We start from the raw sequence: 20214 nt of genomic DNA on the forward strand, positions 1-20214 counted from the left end.
GGAAGGTGGAGCAGATGCGCAGTCAGGCAGTGGTATTTTGTCATTTGACTTAGTGTAAGGAGAACCGGCTGACATTTTAAGGTTTGTGTTATGTAAGAGGTCAGATAAAATCATCTAATGATGCCTTTTAGCCTTGAAAATTAATTAACCTGTACTCTGTTTTTTTTAATGGATGAGCTTTCTGAGACTTCTTTTCCATTTCATTGTATTAGAAAGTAAACATGCTTTGTTTGTAATACTTAATTATTCTGGTCTGTAGAAATAATGACACATTCAGGACCAAAAGAGGAGAAGAATGTTGATGTCATGTTCGCTGAAGTACTCCTGCTAGATTTTCTTACATGTAGTGATGTAATGTAGTTGGATGAATCGTGTTCATAGTATGTGCAAACACCCTTTTCGAAGTAAGAGAACTACACTTTCTGGCACTCCTAAATAACCTAGCTTTTTTTTTTACTTTGCATTAAAGACATGTGACTTCTCCACTGTTCATACAGTTTGTCATGAAAAATACCGGTGTCCACTGTTCCCTTTATGCCTAGATATTATACAACTGTCAAAGAAAAAAATGACATTCTTCCTTTCCCTTAATATTTACCAACTTAAGAGATTTTGTTGTCAGTCTAGCAATCTCAGAAGGAAACAAATGACTATGTAGTATGGAACTTTCAACTGAAAGACTCATATTGTCTTCCTTTTTTTTTCTTAGGCCATTTTCCATCGGTGCAGTGAAATGAAAGAGAGTGCTAGTGCCCAACGTGTTGGAAGCTACACTGATTTTCAGTTATCTTTTTGCTTTTTTCCTTTTGCTCTTATTTATCCTAAATAAATTTATGACTTGTCCTGAGGCATTTTTCAGTCAAATGTGATATTGTAATCAATTTTCTGAGTTTTTAAGCCAAAGTAAATGTCAAATGGCAACTGAGGGCATTCAACACCATACAGGATTGGGCTCATAGTGAAAGTTGATGTTTGAAGACTAAACATTGTATAATAGTTTTAAAGACTTGCTAGATTTCATTATGAAGTTTTGCTTAAACTGGTGGAAAAGCATGGTGACGTGACAGTATGTAGATAAGGATGTATCCTTATTTCCTAGGATAGGATGACTGCACTGGGCAAATAATATACTGTAAGATGTATTTCCTGATTTTAGATAATGCTTTAATGGCAGTTTATAATTTGGAAAGCACTCCAAGCCCATATATATTGCACCCAGAAAACAAGCCTGCAGGTTTCAGTGTGTTTCTCATTTTTACTCTCATGTGATAGCTTAACTTGTTACTACTTGATTATAATTAGGTACTTGATTTTCATCAACAATAATTTCTAAGTACTTTATGTTTTTTAAAGTAGGCTTTGCTTAATACTGTGTGATTTCAGCCAAGAACATGAACTTCTGTGCCTCAGTTTACTTATCCATAGTATGATGACTAATTTACCTACTTCAAATATGATATCCAGCATCAAAAATTGTCTATGTAAGTGTTTTAAACTCCAATTGGACTTAGCAATAAATTGAATTTATCCCCCATACTATGATATATTGACCTCTGAAATCCTAAATGAAACTGATGTTTTAGACCTTAAAAAAACCCCACTGTATCTTTTCTAACATCTTCTCTTTTCTCTTATTAGCATAGCATGCCTCTTTTTTAATCTTGTTGTACAATTCTGATTTCAAAGTCACATGTTTGGCTGAGTTTCTAACCTCTGAAGAACTACCCAGGATTAATCAAAGCTTAGTCTGTGTAGAGAGGGTCTTTTGATTCTCTTCCTTTTGCTGGCTTTAACAGGATATTGCCCGTGTAAGCAAAATCAATGTTAAATGCTTGGTAGAAATGTCTGGGAGTTAACATAAAAGGTTCTGTCACACAAATGACAGCTCTGGAGAAACTTGAAAACTGCTTACATTTACTTCAGGTTTTACTTAGAATGCTGTAGTCTGACAGTGGAGTCTGGCAGCACCCGGACATGTGCACGTAGTCACAGGGCTGAGTTTCATTGAACCATTTTCTGTGCAAAGTAAAGGTAACCGAAAGAAACTGTGAACAGTAAAGTATTACTGGAAAATTATTACTGAAAAATTGCTTGCATAATCTGTGTATATAACATATATGAATCCTGATTGGTTTTCCATTTATGTGCTGGAGACTGTTTGAGGCCCTTGTAAGGACACTAGCGGAAAGATGGCTGGGGGTTATAAAGAAAAATATTATAGAAACCATTTTAAAGGATGCTTAGTGAGGAAATGAGTGACTTTAACTGGAAAGGTATGAGGAAGGAAACTCATTGTACAGCCTGCCATGGGCAAGCAACTGATTTGGAGGGGAAAAGGGAAAAACATATTTCAAAAAATGAATGTGAACTGTTAAAGAAAAATTGTTAGCTACTCAAAAGTATGTATCTGAGAGAGAACTGACCCATGAGACCTGAGCCCAGAAAGAGGTTCAGAAAAGGGAAATGGATAAGGATTTTTAATGTCTTTGTGTGTATGTGTGTGTGCATGCACATACATGGGTGTATATCTATATATGTATATTTGTATATGAGGCTCTTCTGCTCTCCCAGAAATAACTGTATGTGGAAATCTTGTCAAAACCTTCATGTTTGCTAGCTTTGCTATTACATGTGAATGAGTAACCTCAAAACTGGGGGAGACATGGATGTATGGAAAGCCAGTGTGTATGCTGTAGGGGAGTCTGGTGGTCTAGCAAGGGTCTCAATGACAAGAGCAGCAATTCTGAGTGGTGCTATTCCAGAGGGTAATAGGGAAGGGAACGGAGAGATGATGACTGCCCAAGAACTGTGACAGTACAGAAAAGAGACAGAGAGGGGTCACGTTCTCGGAAGCTTGTATTCTGAAATGCAGACCCTGGAAAAAGGGTCTAGGGACTCTTTGGCAAGTGGAGCTCTACATATCTCTAAGTATTATGAGTTTTGAAAGAGTTGAGAGGTTGAAAGATTTGCATTGAGAGGTCAGTAGCTACTTATTGCCTGGGATGTATGATTTTTTTAAGCCACTTTTTCTGTGAGGGATTGTAATAGGGCAATAGCTTCATTCTCTAGCAATAGCATCCTGGGGAGATGGCTATTTTGGATTTTTCACAGAAGTGCCTGCTTGTTACACGCAGAATTTTCCTTTTCTCAGAAACCCTTGTGATACACTTATGTAGAATTTTGTTGATGTCTTTTCAAATTCAGAGAGCTGAGCATGGATCCGAGCATGGAGGAGAATAGATTTTTTTTATTCCATAAGACAAGTCAGTGGGCAGTCATGATAGGAACTTCATTCTAAACATTCTGTCTTACCCCAGCAGCAGTGGTGGAATCTATAAATGTAACTGCTTACCTGTCCTGGCAGCTTAATAGGCACTGTAACTGTTTTAAAACAACAGACATATTCTTTTGGGTTATTGAAAGGCTATGTTCCAAGTTGTGAACCTATGAACAATGTTATGAGACAGATATATATGCAGAGCTTAGAAGATGTGCTTTCTGAAATCCATAATTACCAAGTTTGCTGGATTTAGCCACAAAGTGGTTGAAATTGGTGTACTGTTCTTCACATTGGGTTTTTTTTCTTTTTGTTTTGTATTTGTTTTTCCTGAATGGGAGAAATTCATACAGATAGAAATCGCATGAGTACTTCAAATTTTCATTTCAGTTGTAGTGTTTGTGAGTGCATTCATATGTGTGTTTTGGGAGAAAGGAAGAGAAGGCAAGAAACACTGTGTACATGTGTACTTGAATATAATATATATTGAGCAATGACCAAGGTGGCAGAGTTTGAAGATCAGATTTCTAAAATTGCTTGAGGCTTGTCTGACTCTCATGATGAAACCTGTTAGCAGTTCCCACTGACTTCAGTGAGAGCAGAGTTAAATTAATACTGAAAGCTTTTGAAAATTAAGCAATTTATTTTCTGAACTGTGATTGAATAGCCTGACCTGGTTCTCATCTGCTGCTATTGAAAATTTAAAATAAGCACAATTTTCTTAATCTCCAGAATTTGTTGAACACTTGCCTCTTCTTTTGTCTCCTTGTGCAAATCCTGCTGCCTGCCTGTGGGAAGCTGTGCATGCTTGTGCTGTTTAGATTGAGATGATTCCAGTAGTGTGCTTTTCTTATTGGAATGACTATTGAAAAGAGCCTAACTGCTATTGAAGATGGTCAACTGCCATGCTACTGAATCGCTTTCTTAGATATATTTCCTAAAAATCTCTGCCAACATCTCAGAAATGGAGAATTTTAAGAAAGTATGAATTACTGGTAATAGATTATTCTTTTACAGCAAAACCTTCCTATTCAAAGTAAGCTACTTTGGGAAAGTAAATTAGAGTAGTGTTTTGCTGAAGCTGTATATTTAAAGAAGAATTATGCATAGTGCCCTTGTTTTGCCAGATTCAAATTACTGAAGAATCTTAAATGTTTCAACAGCCTGAAGCATTTTTTTGCAAAAATACACAATGACATTTGACCTTTTCTTCTACGGCTTTCTTGGGACTGTTCCTATTTAGGATACCATGTTCAGAAATATTAAAGACTTCTAATATAAGCATTTAGATATTTTATTAACTTGGCTGTAATGCAGGGAAGGGTGACTCTGGCTAACAAACACAACTGCTTCTTGGGCTGACTGGTCGATTTCAGCAGTGCTGGTTTCAGTAGTTGTCAGTAAATTCTGCCAGATTTAAAGTGCTTTGTTTTGTTCAGCTAAGACATGTCTCTGGTGAATTGCTGAGATTGAGGTTTCAGGGCCTTTTATGCTATACTTACGGTTCATCTGGTTTGGCTGTTTTCAGAACAGGCTAAAGGTATTGTAATCGAAGTGAAAAGCGTGAACTCATAGAACTCGGTTTAGGAAACAGGTCTCCCTTAATCCAGAAAAGTACATGAGATTTGATAGCACTGGTATATTGTATCTTATCTGAGACCTGAATCTTGCAGACACTTATATACCCTCATAAAATCTTCATTTTCCTATTGACATTGCAAAGTAGGTGTCACTTTGCAGGATCTAGACCTTATCGTAGTTGTGGAAGTTATCCTTCTTCACATAAATGTTCCATTTTTTTAGGCCTGCCAAACTCTCAACCTAGCTGATTATACGCAGCAGTAAATTCCACAAAGTGTTTATTTATTTACCTTTAAAATATTGTTTTGTGATCTTAAAACTTCTGCCTTTTAAATTTTTTCCTGGTGTAGTTCAAGCTGTGTATTATGTGGAACGGTACCTAGGAGTGGATGTAGTGTAGACGAGGTGTCATTCCCTCTTAATTATTGCAGCTTTAATTTGGAAAGACCTAATATTTACAGATATATTTGTTGGAAATTGCTTCACAAATACATGTTTTTCCTCTTCTATGCTAAAGTTCCTTTTTTTTTTTTTTGTAATGAAATGGAATTTAAAAAGTTGCACTTACTATTAGCGACTCAAATTTGTGATTAGTGTTATATTCTACAGTTACGTTCTCCAGCTGTATTATTGAAATTTTTGTGTTAACCGTGAATGCTCTGCCTGAACTGACTTGAGCCTGGATACGCTACAGCTGAGTTTACACAGTCGTGTTTTGTGGTTTTGCTTGGTTTGACTGGGCTTGATTTGGGATCTCTGTACTTCAGCATTGCTAGCTTTTCTCCTCCCCATTAAAAGTTCATTTTCTATTTCATAATGTCTGATTTTGCTCTATGGGGGCAATCTCACCTCACTGTTTCCCTGGATAACAAAGGGATGATCTGGATAATGAGCTAGTATTTTCAGTATTGTTCTCTCGTCCTGTCTCAGCATAGAGAATATCTTACTTGCTTTTGTGGTCACTAACATTTTTGCTGAGCAGCCCATGACACTACTAGCTGTATTCCATCTCTACTCCTGTGCCACTTAGAGCCCCTCAGTGTGCAGGCTGAATTATTTCTTCCAGTTCATGATACTTCACTCATTCCTGTAGTATTTTAAGTGATTCAGCATTGCATTGTAGATTCGATAAGTGTACTTAGATCCTTTCATCAGTTCTTCAGAAATGTCTTATAGTTTGGCAGCTACAGGTGCAAATGTGTTTATTCATATATACTTTCACTTACAGATCAATAACTATATGAAATATCTGAGCTATGATAGATTTCCTTGGAAAATTGCATTCACCAGTGCAGTGCAGTGAGGGCCATAGAAGGATATGAAGTAGATAGCTTTTAATACATAATTTTCTTTTAATACGAAAATTATCTGTTATTTAATTCTGTAATGAGATGAGTGGGCAAACAAGTAACTGTGTCCATAAAGCAAAAACATGAACTGGCAGCACTACAGTGGCAACTGCAGGCTTGATTTCTCTTCACTCATGGTAAATGTGAGATAACATACTCCTTAGTAATGTGGAACCAGTGGGGGAATTAGCAAAGAGAAGCTGTAGTGCTGCAATATTCCACTCTAGCTTACTGCATCCATTTGTTTACTTGTCCATATTGTAATTGCTCTCTATACCTAAAACTTCTTCCCTCGGTTTGTGATTAGGTAATTTCTCTAATAGCTCATTGTTATTGTGGAAGAGCTGCACAGGAGGCAAGCCCAACAGCCTTTATATTTCACTCTGCTTCTGAAGCATTTGTTTGCATCACATTCTTTTTCTAATAAAATAAATAATGTGTGTTAACAGTGGAATATAACCAACTTTGTTGTGGTGGGCTTACATGGGCATGGTTTTAGGAAGAGGGTTAAGGGGACTGTCCTGCTCTCCACATGTCTTGGAGCATGTGTGATCACACCCAGCATGACACATGGCACAGAGACCCGCTTTTACTTCCCCCATCCAGATCATATCTGTGTTGACCTGGCCTTCTACTCTGACTTCTGCCATGGAGGATGTACATTCCTATCCACAGGCCTTTTATGCCTTTTATATACCTGTTTTTGAACAGGCTGTAAAGTTGGGATAGAAGCATGAGGAAGCATGGATGCTCTGCTTGTGAATTCTCACACATTGACTGCCAGTCTAATGTGGGGTATGTCCTGTACTCCTGAGATATGAGAGGAAGAAACAGATTTCATTCTGCCTTCAGACTTTGTGTTTGTTTTTGTGTGGGCTTTCTATGTCTGCCCTTTAAAAATATACAGGTGTCCTGGTTTAACCAGGATAGGGTTAAGTTTCCCCAGCAGTGGGGGGGAGCTCTAGCCAGGTTATTCAGATACCATGCGGACGTCACATCCTGGCAGGACACATTTTTCCTGGCCGGGAGCGCGGTGCACTCGTGGTTTTGTACATCGTGCTTCAAACTGCTGTATTTGGTAGCTATTTTGCTCTGTTCATTGCTATCACTATTACTGTTATTGTTATTGTTGTGGTTTGTTGTGTTGCTATTGCACTGCTGTATTAAACCTTTCCTTATTTCAGTCTTGGGGCTTTGTATTTTCACTCCCTTTGTGGGGGAGGGGCAGCGGCCGCGTGGTCTCAGACCCCAGCAGGGGCTAAACCATCACAACAGGCTTCCACATTTTGGATCATAGCCCCAAATTATTCTGGGCATTCTTCAGGTGCAGAGTTGGCATACAGATTACACAATCTACATGTGGAGTTTTGTGAATCAGGTGTTCATAAAACTTAGGCGGTATTGCAGGTCTGTGTGTAAATTGTATAAATTTCAATCCAAGTGATACACAAATCTTCAGTGAATAGGTTGCAGAACTCCCTGTCATTTATTTTTATGGCTAATGGATTTTTTTATATTCCATTTTCTACAAGTTTTCATTAAGCAGTGCATGTGAAGTGCTTCAACTTGACTTTGATGTGCATTCAGTATCAGAAGGAAAGATCAGGCCTTTTATCTCTAAACTACAGATCAATTACCTTTCTAAACACTTACCTCATAATTTTCCTTTAAATAAAAAAGAAAGAACAGGTACCACTATCAACTGTATTAAGACAGGAAAAATAAGAGTGATTATTAAAAATGGAGGCATCACCTAAGATAAGGTACAAGGGAGCATGGACCTGCCATTGTAGGATTAGATGCGCATGCACAAAAATCATATAGAGTGTAAAAGAGGAAATGGTACCTTACATTTAGAAGTAGAAAAATCCTTAATTTCTTGAAACAAGAAGATAGGTGGCTTGCTAATGAATTAAATATGTGACAGCTTTTAAGTGCAGCACAGCTGCTGAGTTGTCAGAGCAGGTGACTTTATCACTGGCAGATTTTGATGGTATTATGCTTAAGATGAAATAACCACTTGTTTCTAAAAACAGCCTCTAATATCCTATGTGAAGGTCGGTCTCATAGATTTCATTCCTTAATATACTAGCTGACATTCCCATTTTCTGAAGTATGAGCTCTTAGATACATAAGTCTTAGATATTGTAGTATCAAGAAGGCTACTATGTGCAGCATTGCAATTAGGTAGAGAAAATCCTCTTACTATGGTACGTATGTGACCGGTAAACCAAAACTTTCAAATTGTTTGGTTTCTTTTGTTTATACATTTTTACTAGGACTTTTGCAATAGTGCAGTCAGGTTCTAAATATGAGTGCTTTTCCATTCAGCACTGTAAGACTTACAAAAAATAATTTAATACAAATAGCATTGGAGTTCAATGTAGATAATAAAATACTAACATCCTCTTGCACAGCTCTCAGCTATGTAGGTTCAACGTATGAGGTATTTTTCTTTTCTCTTGAAGTGACATGACGTTGAGTTATTATTTCAGGAAGGAAGAAGTGAAACTGTTATTTTATTCATTTATATTCCAACAATATTAAACATGCTAGTTTAAAAACACAAGAATCCCCCTCTCTGAAACTAACAAAATAGTCAAATGCAGAAGAAGCTATTCAAAATTGTCTTTTAATAAAAGTTTAAAGTCTTCAAAATATATTTGCCCCTCGAGCAAACTTTTTTCATTTAATATTGTGTCTGTTAATTAGTGCTTCAAATTTGCAAATTCTTTATTGGTTTATATCAATGTAATACCCAAAGCTCATCTCATTGCCAGATTTGAATGAAATATGATCCTGTTTATTCTATTAAAACGAAGGCTTGAAATTGTTACCCAAATGCCACAGGAATTCTTGCCATTTTCTCATCAAATTCCTCATCAGATTTTTTGTTAAAGTCACATTGGTTTAGATTTTGAGCCTTGGCATTTAAATGAAATTCAATGTGCCCCACTGGAGAAAACATCTGCAGGGACATATTATGTACAATATCCATTCCAATCAAGCAGGAGTGTACTGTGTGACTGAATGAGAAGCTTATTCTTACTCCACTTAGGTTTACCCTGATGTGGCTATTGAGTCAATCTGTGAGAAGAAACGTTTAGAAAATTAAACTAGCAGAACAGGAAAGATTTGGTTTTTTAATACTTAGAGCAAATACTTCCAGTTGCACAATATTAATTTAAGAATGACATTTTTTTAAAAGAACCTGAAGGAGTTTGGTGCCAAATTCCCTTAGCAATCCAATGGGAGTTGGGAATCAGTGCCCCCAGGGTGCCTTGGCAAATCTCTCTGAGTGATTAGTATTAAGGGTTTACTCTGAATATAAAATCATGATCTACAGAAACTGAAGGGAGTAGAGAGGTGTTGGGGAAGAAAGAAAGAAAAGAAAGAAAAAGAAAGAAAGAAAGAAAGAAAGAAAGAAAGAAAGAAAGAAAGAAAGAAAGAAAGAAAGAAAGAAAGAAAGAAAGAAAGAAAGAAAGAAAGAAAGAAAGAAGAAAAAGAAAGAAAGAAAGAAAGAAAGAAAGAAAGAAAGAAAGAAAGAAAGAAAGAAAGAAAGAAAGAAAGAAAGAAAGAAAGAAAGAAAAAGAAAAAGAGAAAGAAAGAAAGAAAGAAAGAAAGAAAGAAAGAAAGAAAGAAAGAAAGAAAGAAAGAGAAAAAGAGAAAGAAAGAAAGAAAGAAAGAAAAGAAAGAAAGAGAAAGAAAAAAAGAAAGAAAGAAAGAAAGAAAGAAAGAGAAAGAAAGAAAGAAAGAAAGAAAGAAAGAAAGAAAGAAAGAAAGAAAGAAAGAAAGAAAGAAAGAAAGAAAGAAAGAAAGAATCAGTTCTGTAATACTATAACATATATTAAAAAGTTGCAGAAATTCTGTAAGCATGAGATTAGCTATCAGTAAAGATGATCTATCTGGAACAGGCCCTTTTCTTTTTGAAGCATCTGCCTTACACACTAAGCTCATCCCATGTTACAGTTGGTGGGCAAAAAAAGGCAGTATGGAGGAGCAAGCCCTTCTACAGTAGTAGGGTGTTTGTGGAACCTGCTCCCTTTCCTAACAAGGAATTCAGACCAAAAAAAGTAAAAAAGTCTCTTTAAAATGTATTTATGGTGACAGAGCCCTTTGCCATCCTTTGAAAGGCTTATTTTTACAGGCAGAGCACCTGCATGTAATGCCTCTTACGCTGCAAAGCTGTGAATAAGAGCTGTCATTATGAGCTTTTCAGGTATTTTAAATAAAGGCTAGAAGAGACATGACAGTGGAGGTGAGGGCATCACTCCAGAGAATCCCTAGAATTGATCTGTATTTAGCACTACAGCGATGGGGACAACATCAAGAATAACAGGTCCAGTTTTTCTGCCCCCTAATACAGGATATTGATAAAGAGGGACAAGCTCAGCAGAGGGCTAGCAAGATGGAGCCAGGCTGTTGATAGTGGTACATGGTGACAGGAGGAAAAACCACAAGCATAAATTGGAAAAAAAAAAAAAAAAAGGTTCTGACTGGATGTAAGGGAAAATTGTTTCCTTTTGAGGACAGCAGGGCATTGGAATAGAGGGCAGAAAGGCTGTGGAGTCTCCATCCATAGAAGTTTTTAACACCAAGTTAGAAGAAGCCCTGTTTAACCTGATATGACTTCAGAGCCAGCCCTGCTTTGAGCAGGAGTTTGGGCTAGAGACCTCCTGAGGTCTCTTCCAACCTGAATTTTCCTACGATCCAACTGGATTTGTAGGGGAAGTTTGGGGTTTCTGTTTAAAATCTTCCCCACTCCTTTCTTGTCCTTATTCTACCCCTTTCTCTCAGATTATTAGACTTACATCGATGTGTTCTTCCAGTGGTGTATAGTTCCTTTTAAGAGCACTTCTGGAAGAAGTGATTAGTAATTGAAAATAAGCAAAACAAACCACAACAAACCAGCTTATATGTAATCAGGAAGACATGTCCAATATACTAGAATGTTACCAGATAGAGGTCATTTAATTAGTAGGGTACAGAGAAAAAAGGATAATAATGAAATGGTAAATTTATGGTAGATTTCCAAATCCGTGTATAACTTTGTTTATAAAATATGCCTGTCTGACAAAAGCAGGCACATGAAAATTTAAAAACATATGATTAACCCAGGCAGTGTAGTTCTAAACTTCTCAGGTTCACGTCTGTGTCCTTCAAGTTTGGAGACAAGAGAGTTGCACACTGAATTTGGAATTCAGCAAACCTGTACACCAAAGAGAAAAGGTGTTACTCAAAATATTCTGGTTGAAATCTCTTGCATTTGACACCCAGAAAGTATTCATGTAATGTTAACAGCTCATTCTAACTGTCAAACCAGCCCTGCAGTAAACAGGCAGTTTCTTAGAAATTAGGTAGATCAGATAGGAATTAGGTAGATCAAAGTCCACTACAGTGAGTGCTCTATGCTAACAGAAAATAAGTCTGGTACAGCCTATAGCTAACTTCATGAAAAAGGTAATTTTAAGCACAAATTGTTACATATGATCTTAAGAAATATCCTTCAAATCCTTTTTTTCTGATCTGAAAGGAGTCAGAAACTCTTACTGCTTTCACCCTGTTGTGTGAGTGAAGACAGTAGTTTTTTTTTAAAAAGGATAGGTCCCTACATCACCACAAAGTGTGAAATTTGTTTTCTTTCATATTTTACATATAACTGTATTGAATAAAAATGGATGATGAAAAGAAAGTGTGGGTTATTCTATCACCTGACAAGTTAGGTTGTTTGGGGCTTTTTGGTGGCCATGAAAGGATAGAAAAATCTGGTCAGAAATTATTTTCCATTCTTGTCCTGCATGACCATTAAGGGCAAGTTGTGCTCTGTGGAGGTTTCAGTACTAGTAGGTTTTAAAGAGAAATGTGAAGCACAGTAAACAGGTCTGTGATTATTTCGATTGTAGTGGGACAAACAGGAGAAGTAGCATGAACCAAAACATCACCATGCTTGTTCAACAATTCAGCTCACTTCTGCTTGCAAGAAGGAAGTTGGTTGATGACATGATAGGTGAATAAATACTTACAGCAAGAGTAGGTTGTTTCTTTTTCATAATGTTGCAGCCTTTGCTATGTACTTCAATAGTACTGTGAAAAATGTAGTGCTAAAATAAGGTCACATTCTTTGTTTATTTCTCTTGGTGATTCCCTATTATATTTGCAGAGATGACATGTCAAAGATGAATTTCTGAACTGCTTCTTCATCAAACTCAACTGGTCTCTGAATTTCAGAGTCAGATTCTTCCTAGCTCAAGCATAATTACCACTAATAAAAGTTTCAGTAGGTCTAACTGTGCTTTCAGTTATAGCTGGGCAATCTCCTTATCTTTTGTAAGAAGAATACAGGAAATTCTTTTCCTCATGGAATGATTTGGTTTTGGGTTTGCATTTGCCTTATAAAACTAATTCTTCACAATGCATGTGTTGAAGCTGTCTTGCTTTCCTTTAGCTACTGTCTCTGCAATGCTAACATGAGTAAAAATAGTACTTTAATGGTTATTTCTTTATTTTGGTCACTACAGTTAATAGATATGATTCTGAAGTTAAGAATTTTTATGTGAGAAGCAGAATTATTGAATAAGCAGTCACTATTTTTACAGGCAGAGTGCATGTTCAAAAGAGAAAGCTGCTAATACCACAGAGATAAAAGGATAATTTGCACTAATTTATGAAGCTAATTAATCAAATGAACTGAGTATATTAACCAGTTGGTGATGTTCTGCTGAGCAGGAACTGAAACAGTTAGAAACTTCTTCAGACTTTTTTTTCTTATTACCATGACATACTTTAACTTACATTGCAAGTTTCCTACAGTGATAACCCTTTCATAAACACACAGTTTAAGCAGTTTTAATAAACAAGAAATGTGAATGCTCACAATGTCCAGGCAGATTCCTCTTTGTATCATAACATTTTCCTAATGAATTACTGAGAATGAAAGATACAGTATGTGAAGACCCCTCTGGCTGTAAACATTATGGGTATGAAAATATTTTAAATATTTAGTACAATATTTAGTACATGCTTATTAATAAGAACAGTAGGGATTTATTTGAATTTATAGCAAGTTTTAAAAAATGTTAAAGTTGCCATTCTATATAGCTTCAGAAGATTCTGCAGTGGAAAAATGTGTTTCTACTAAAATTGTGGTAAATAAAAAAAAAACAAAGAAAGGTTGTTTTATATTGCCTAGAGTCTGTAAGAGATGCAGAGGCAACATATTTCAATGTTAAATTTGTTGGTAAAACCATCAGCAACAATGGAACAAAATGTTTCAAGACGTGCAAGAATTTTGCAGAGGCAGGCTAGATAAGGCCATCTAAATCCTTTAAAGCAGAATTAAGGGTAGCTTTCTGACGTGACAGAAATGCTGTGTAATGAATCCAATTTGTCTCTATAAGCCAATGGGAATGAAACGTGTAAAGTAAATGGGGATTTTTCTCTGAGTGTCCAAGGCAAATCTGTAGAAATACTTTCCCACTTGTAGAGTGCATAATACAGGTGATGTGGGAGCTGCTTCCCCGTTGTACAGCTGTACAACACCTTGTTGACATAAGCATCTGGGCTACAGGCTTCTATCTGCTACACATGTTCTGGTGCATTGACGACACCTGCAGTAACCTGGCAAGAAATGAGACCTATATAGCTGGAATGAAGTTGTATGGCCAAGGCTGGTATGGAAAGGCTAGGTACGAGTAGGGCCCAAGACCTTAAAATGTGCAGCTAGCTAATGGCATGTGTTATCATCCTATGTTGGAGGGAGTGAGGTTATGCAGCAGAAAGTTTTGAGGTAAGGTGAGAGAGGAAGTGGTATCTGTTTATCTGCTCCTTATGTAGTGCTGCTTGTGACAGTAGCTGACTGAAGTAAATTTAGGAACCCCTGCTATCAAACGTAAAATTCCATGAGATGAAATCCTGTTCGTCTGGATTCAGTAGCATCTTCAATAACCTTTGGAGATTTGTTTTCCATTCACTTTTCATTCCTTTTTTTCTTGAACTTTAATTTCCTGCACCTTCATGCTAAAAACTGCCTACTCTGTCAGTGACGTGTCATGCTGGTAAAGAGAGATCACAACAGCAAAATCTAAATGGAAAGGCCAGTTCTTCTTCCTGCCCAGTCCATTTCCCACGTTGGAAGAATTGAAAGGAATAGCTTCTCTGATATCCTTTGAACCTCTTGTCAGCTGACATTAATTGAAGCAACCCTTAAACTACTCAGCTTTGTTTTGTGGTCAAAATTGAACAGAGTCAAGAAAGAATAATGTTCAAAAGTGGACTCCTGGGTTTTATGCCACTGTACAACACTGAGTGCATAATGCATACAACATGCCAAACCAGTATTCCCAAGAGTATCATTACAAGAAAGTGAAAATAGGATATTTTCAGATGTAGGAAGAAAAAAGTTTGTTGACAGTTTCCCAGTAGCTTTCAAAAAGAGAGGTATCCCTAAGTTTTCATTACGTCTTTGAAGGTCTCTCTTTAACATATTTAATGCTGACTAGTACAGCAGTCTTTGCCTTTCTATGTTAAATTGTTAACTGATGATATCCAGTGCACAGTTTCAAGGACACTTTTGCCTCTTTTCAATTTGTAGAATAGATCCTCCCCCTGGTGATTCCCACACATTTTTATTGCATACTGAGCGGCTTCAATTCAAATGTCTTCTGTGAACTTGAGCATCTTTCAGGATCAAGCCATAAACTACGAGTTTCAGAAATAGTTATAATTTTAGGGATTAGTGCTTTTCAATGCATAACTTTTGTAAATTATGCATTGCAAGAGAGTTGCTGGTATCTTCTTAGAAACAGTTGCTTCAGATCAAAACCATTTCCCACTCTATTGTCCTTTACCATATCAAATATCAATTGAAACAGCAGCAGCAGCCAATGAACATGGATCAATGATATCTTCAGCCACTGCATTTGTGTAGATTTAATCCATTTATGTGAAAATCAAGTTACTGCTGGCCTGTTTTTTCTTTACTGGAAACAATTGATAACATTACTTCAGAAGAAATTAATCCAGAGAATTAATTAGCAGAATCTAATATCCAATAAATGTAGTCTTGTGAAAGATTTAATGGGTGGTCAATTGTGACATTAAATGGAAGGTAAAAAAATAGATACCGTTAGCTGTTTTCCATAATCAAACAGAAGTGACAGAAAAGGAACAAATAGAATGACATTGACTTTGGAGAGAAATAAATAGGTCAGTTCTTGTACCTGTCACAGGAAAGCTTTGAGAACAATTTTTTCATGTTTTTGGCTTAGACCCATATTTAGGGGCTTAAATTTTTGGAATAAATACTTTGAAAAATGAAAAAAAATTCATTGTTTCCAGGCCAGTGAGTTTGATACTTTGATACTGCAGAAGCTGCACTGGTGTTTTAGGATCAAATTCAGCCCTAGTCAGTGGGAGCAAAAAAAAGTTAATGCTTGCTACCTTCATCATGGTTCCTGTGGCTTTTAGTAATTTAAGTTTTTGCAATTGAGGGAATTGGACCTTGCATATGATCAGCTAATGAAATTTGGCTGATGAGTGGTAACCTCCTGAGCTGTAGTACTTGAATTTTTTTATTTTGAGTCCAAGCCCTTTTTTAAATTTTATTGTTACGATTGAAGGATTGCACTTACAAATACAAATGGAGATCAGTGTGCTATTTCATGAGGACTGTGTGTATGTACAGGCAAGCACTCTGAGCCAGATTTTCGAAGGTATTTAAGAGCCTGTATTTCAGGGAGATGCATAAGAGGATCTTTGAGAGACTGTCTGCATGTTTAAGCAGCTAAATTACTTTAAATATCTTGGATTATTTTTGAAAGATTTAAGAAAGTGTTTAAGCACCTTCTTGAAACAGGGTTTTAGTGAGAGTGAAGGTTTCTTAAAATCCTGACTAGGTCATATTTTTCTGTAGATGGGAGTTGTTCATGCACCTCCCAAATGGGGAAGATGTTTCTAAAAATTGGTCATATTTAATTTGAGAACTCTTTCTTTTTAAAAACTGGCTTTTGCTGCTGACTACAGTAGATGTAACAGTAAGGAAAAAGAAACCACTTTCCAGATAGAAATTCTATTTTAAGCTATTTCTTTCTTGACCCACAGGCCTACGTATCCCTGACTTAACTCTGTAGGCTGTAGCTTGTCACACAGAATGATTCTGCTTTTGGCAGCTGTGCTCATTCAGCGTGTTTGCTAACTTAGCAGCAAAGTGCTTCTGTATTTGCTTTGTCTTGGTTTCTGAGCAATGACTTATTTACTGAAACATTTCTTTTTCTCTCTCTCTCTTTTTTTTTTTTTTTTTTTTTACTTACTGGAATTGAATGTGTGAATGAAATTCAGGATGTTGCGACTACAGGATTGTGTTCTGTCAGTTTTTCTAGGAGGTATTATATGCTTGTAGGACCTTGTGTTTCACTCATTACTCTGACTAGAATAACTGACATAGGAAAACATGTATTTATATTTGTATTAGAAATCTAGTGCAGTCTTACTTGTAAAATTAGGGATTTTTTTTTAAGATGTAAGGTTTTTGGATGTATTTAAATTAGTAGTTGATTTTCTCAGCAAAAAAGCCCTAAGGCATGTGTAAGACTAGTGGCTACATAAAGCTGAAGGATCAGACGTCTGCTGGGCAAATTGACAGAACTCATTAATCTTAGATGCAGTGTACTATAGAGTCTGTCCTTTCATGCACCTGCCCATGCCTAAAGTAATTACATGATGGCACTATTAACACTGAAGAGCTTGAGTGGGGATAGGGTTATCTTCTCTTCTTAGTAATTGATTGCTAGCTCATTAGTGGACAGCATTTCTCCTACAGTATAATTGCCTTTCTGCTATTGTAGCCTCTCTAACCTGGGGGATAGGCCATCTTACTGGTTTTGAGGCCTTGACAATAGCACCATAGCCCCCAAAGTAATGAACTGGAACTCAGTCACTTTGAATTCCCCAAACAGAAGATGACTAGTTAAATGTATTTCAATGATAGCATACTTTACAACAATCAGACAAAAGAAGATTAGTTGTCTTCCCCTCTGCCTCCTCTTTCTATGAAGATATTTTCAAACCCTCCAATTCCTGTGTGGAAAAGCAGGTAGTTGACTTCTATTAAATCACATCTGTTGCTTGTATAAAGTTATTATCTAACATGTGTCAGAACTGTGTAATAAGCTTGTATGGTTTTTTTGTCACCCTATAGAAATAGCAATTCTATAGATTTGCTTCTTTAGGAGCAAACTGGTAATAAAGGAGTATGCGAATTCTGCAGTGGGGTCTCAAAGATCTACAGGCCTCTAAAAATGATTATGTTCTCTTATTCTGAAACTTTACTCTGTGATGTTTTTGTTGAAATCTGGTAGATACTAGGCTGCTGTTCACGTATGTATGGAAAAATGAGGTATCTTTTACCATGAAGTTGCCTGTAGAGGGCACATGATTTCCAGGGCTACATAATGCTTCAGCATTTCTCCCACCCTGTGACCCTAAATGCCAGACATACTGGCTTGGGGACTCTTAGATCTGCTGACCAACTGTACTTGGCGTGCAAGTTCATGAAACTGGAGGTGAAAGTTTACACTGCAGGAGACCTGACAGATTTGAATCTTATTAGTAAGTTAGACATGAAATAAAAGCTAATTTCCAGCCGTCAGCTTTCTGTGTACCTGAAAAATAAAACATACCTTGCATTAGCGTTTAAGTTATCTTGCTGTATTTCTTTTCTGGTATAAGTAGGTGTTTTGTATAACTCTGCATTAAACCAGAGTCATATTAGTCTTTGAGCTTTCTTACACTGGTCCTGGACTCAAATGGGATGGAACAACACTGGTACAGCAAAGAAATCTCTAATCTCTGCCTGAGTGCTGAACCATATACTTCCTTGTTTGATTATCAGTTTATTCTATGGTGCATTCAAAAGACGAATTTTATTAACATTTTCTAAAGACTTATGATTGGCCCTGTTCAGGACAGTTGCTTAGCTTAATCACTGAAGTAGATGTCTAGATTTAAATTATGGAACCAGTTCCTTAGATTCCCATTTCCAAAGGTATTTAGGGGCAGTTAAAAATATTACCCAATATGATTTCCAGTATTCTATCTATGAATCCAGCCAGAGCCGTATTCCTGAGAGGAAAGTGTGAGAACACACAGTTGTCCACTGTGCGACATAACCTGCCTGGAAGGACATTTTATTTTCTAACTTTTATAAATTGCCAGGTACCCTATAGAATGATGATTTGCCTTAGGAATTATACTAAATTAGTCAGAAATCTAAATTACTTCTGGGTTTCTGCTTGTTTCATGCTCTGCAAAATAATACAAACATAGATTAAATGATCGAGTGTTTTGATTGATGGTTTTGTAGTAGCCTGTGGGCTGTGGGAAGGTTCATATGGAAATCAAAGCCCATGACAACTGACTTTCGTGAGTGCTATTTTAGGTCTCAGACATGCTTTCCCCCAGCTAATGGAGATTTGCACCTGATGTGATTCTCAAAACAAACTGCTGATGGATGCGTAGCAGGTATAGAGAAACTACAGAGTTTCTCTGTGAGCAGGCTGAGAAGAAAAAAGTGTTAGAGCCCTCCAGATCTCAGAAGACATGGTTCGGAGGGCCTGGTTGCTGAAGAAAATGAGGAGAGGCAAACTGAGTTTTGCATAGGCTTAACTTGTGACATGACTGCTATTACAAATGCAACTTTCAGATCTAGAAAATGAGCCTCATGAACTGGAGTTGAGAGAAAACAAGCTCTCCTGTGCAGGTTGTATCTGTGCTTCATGGCGTGGCCAGCCTTTGAGAAACTGAAGTCTGCGCATCTGTGTAGGTTCACCACAAAAGCCAACTTCTGTTGGGTTGTTTAACAACCGCATGTGCAAGATAGATTTTACAAGGAGACACCCTAGTTGATGCTCCATGCCCTTATACAGTATTCAGTTGAGTTGTCCTTTACACATTCACCTGGGATTACAAACTGAGCCTCTACCATCCTCAGTGAGTTAGCATTCATATCAAAATGTCTAGCACAGAAGCTGATGCAAATTGCAGCACTTTTTAGCATTTACAGGAGGATGACAGGGGATTAGGGATGGATATTAGAGAGTCTTTGGGTCATAATAGAAGTGTGTTATCAGGAAAGGGGAAAAGCCTTCTCATTTTTTCTTCTGAATTCCTTGTTTTCTGCAAACATAAACCAGCCTGTTCTTTGCACCATAAAATTTAAACCAAGAAGCTTGAACTGCATAATTTTTTAAAGCAGTCCTTATAGCTGTATAATTGTTAAAACCGCATTTGTTGGATGGAGGGAGAAGAAGCAGTCTTTCCCAGTAAATGCTAAAGAATTTTTAGAAAATATTAGTGTAATATATGCATACACTTATTCTAAGTGGGCCTGTAATATGTGTCGTAAAAAAATCTTGAAAATGTTAAGGTTGCAGAATGAAACTTTTCAAGTCAGGAAATGCCAGCATTAAGGTTGTTCCTTTAAAAGCTTTTGCCTGCTTTGTGGCTATGTTTCATGAACAGTCTTTAATTACTGGGTCACATGCTGGTTTTTTCCTACAGGACCACTGCCTCATTCACTGCACAGATGGGTTATGTTCTCTGAGTTCAGAATTTTAGCTTTGTTGTTTCATGTGTGGCCCTAACTCATATTATCTGGGAAATACTCACATCCTGCTCTAATTAGAGAAATTTTCACTTCCGCATAGGCTTATCTGGGCGGCTCACCACTATAGTTGCAAAATGCTTCTCAAATATTTATACGTTAATTTACATGATGCCTTTGGAACGGGGGCATAGTATGTCCATTTTACAAAGGGAGGACTGAACCATAGAATGACTGTTATAGACTTGCCCAGGTATTTTCACAGAATCACAGAATCGTCTAGGTTGGAAAAGACCTTGAAGATCATCTGTCCAACCATTAATTTTGTCTAAGATACTCAGGACCTGAATTTTCAGGATGCTTAGTGGAGTATGTGGTAATGTGTATGTTCTCTGGAAGAGTTCCTCTTG

The 20214-nt window shown here is 36.9% G+C and overlaps 1 long non-coding RNA gene across 1 annotated transcript in view; it reads left to right on the forward strand.

The window, feature by feature from the left end:
• Positions 1 to 9052: 9052 nt before the first annotated feature.
• LOC141918269 (uncharacterized) overlaps positions 9053 to 20214 on the forward strand; it is a 495882-nt gene continuing 484720 nt past the window's right edge. Inside the window, exon 1 of the long non-coding RNA XR_012621644.1 lies at positions 9053 to 10031. This is a non-coding gene — a long non-coding RNA (uncharacterized LOC141918269). The remainder of the gene's footprint in view (positions 10032 to 20214) is intronic.

Source organism: Strix aluco, chromosome Z, assembly GCF_031877795.1.
Source record: "Strix aluco isolate bStrAlu1 chromosome Z, bStrAlu1.hap1, whole genome shotgun sequence".
In the NCBI taxonomy this organism is placed as follows: domain Eukaryota; kingdom Metazoa; phylum Chordata; class Aves; order Strigiformes; family Strigidae; genus Strix; species Strix aluco.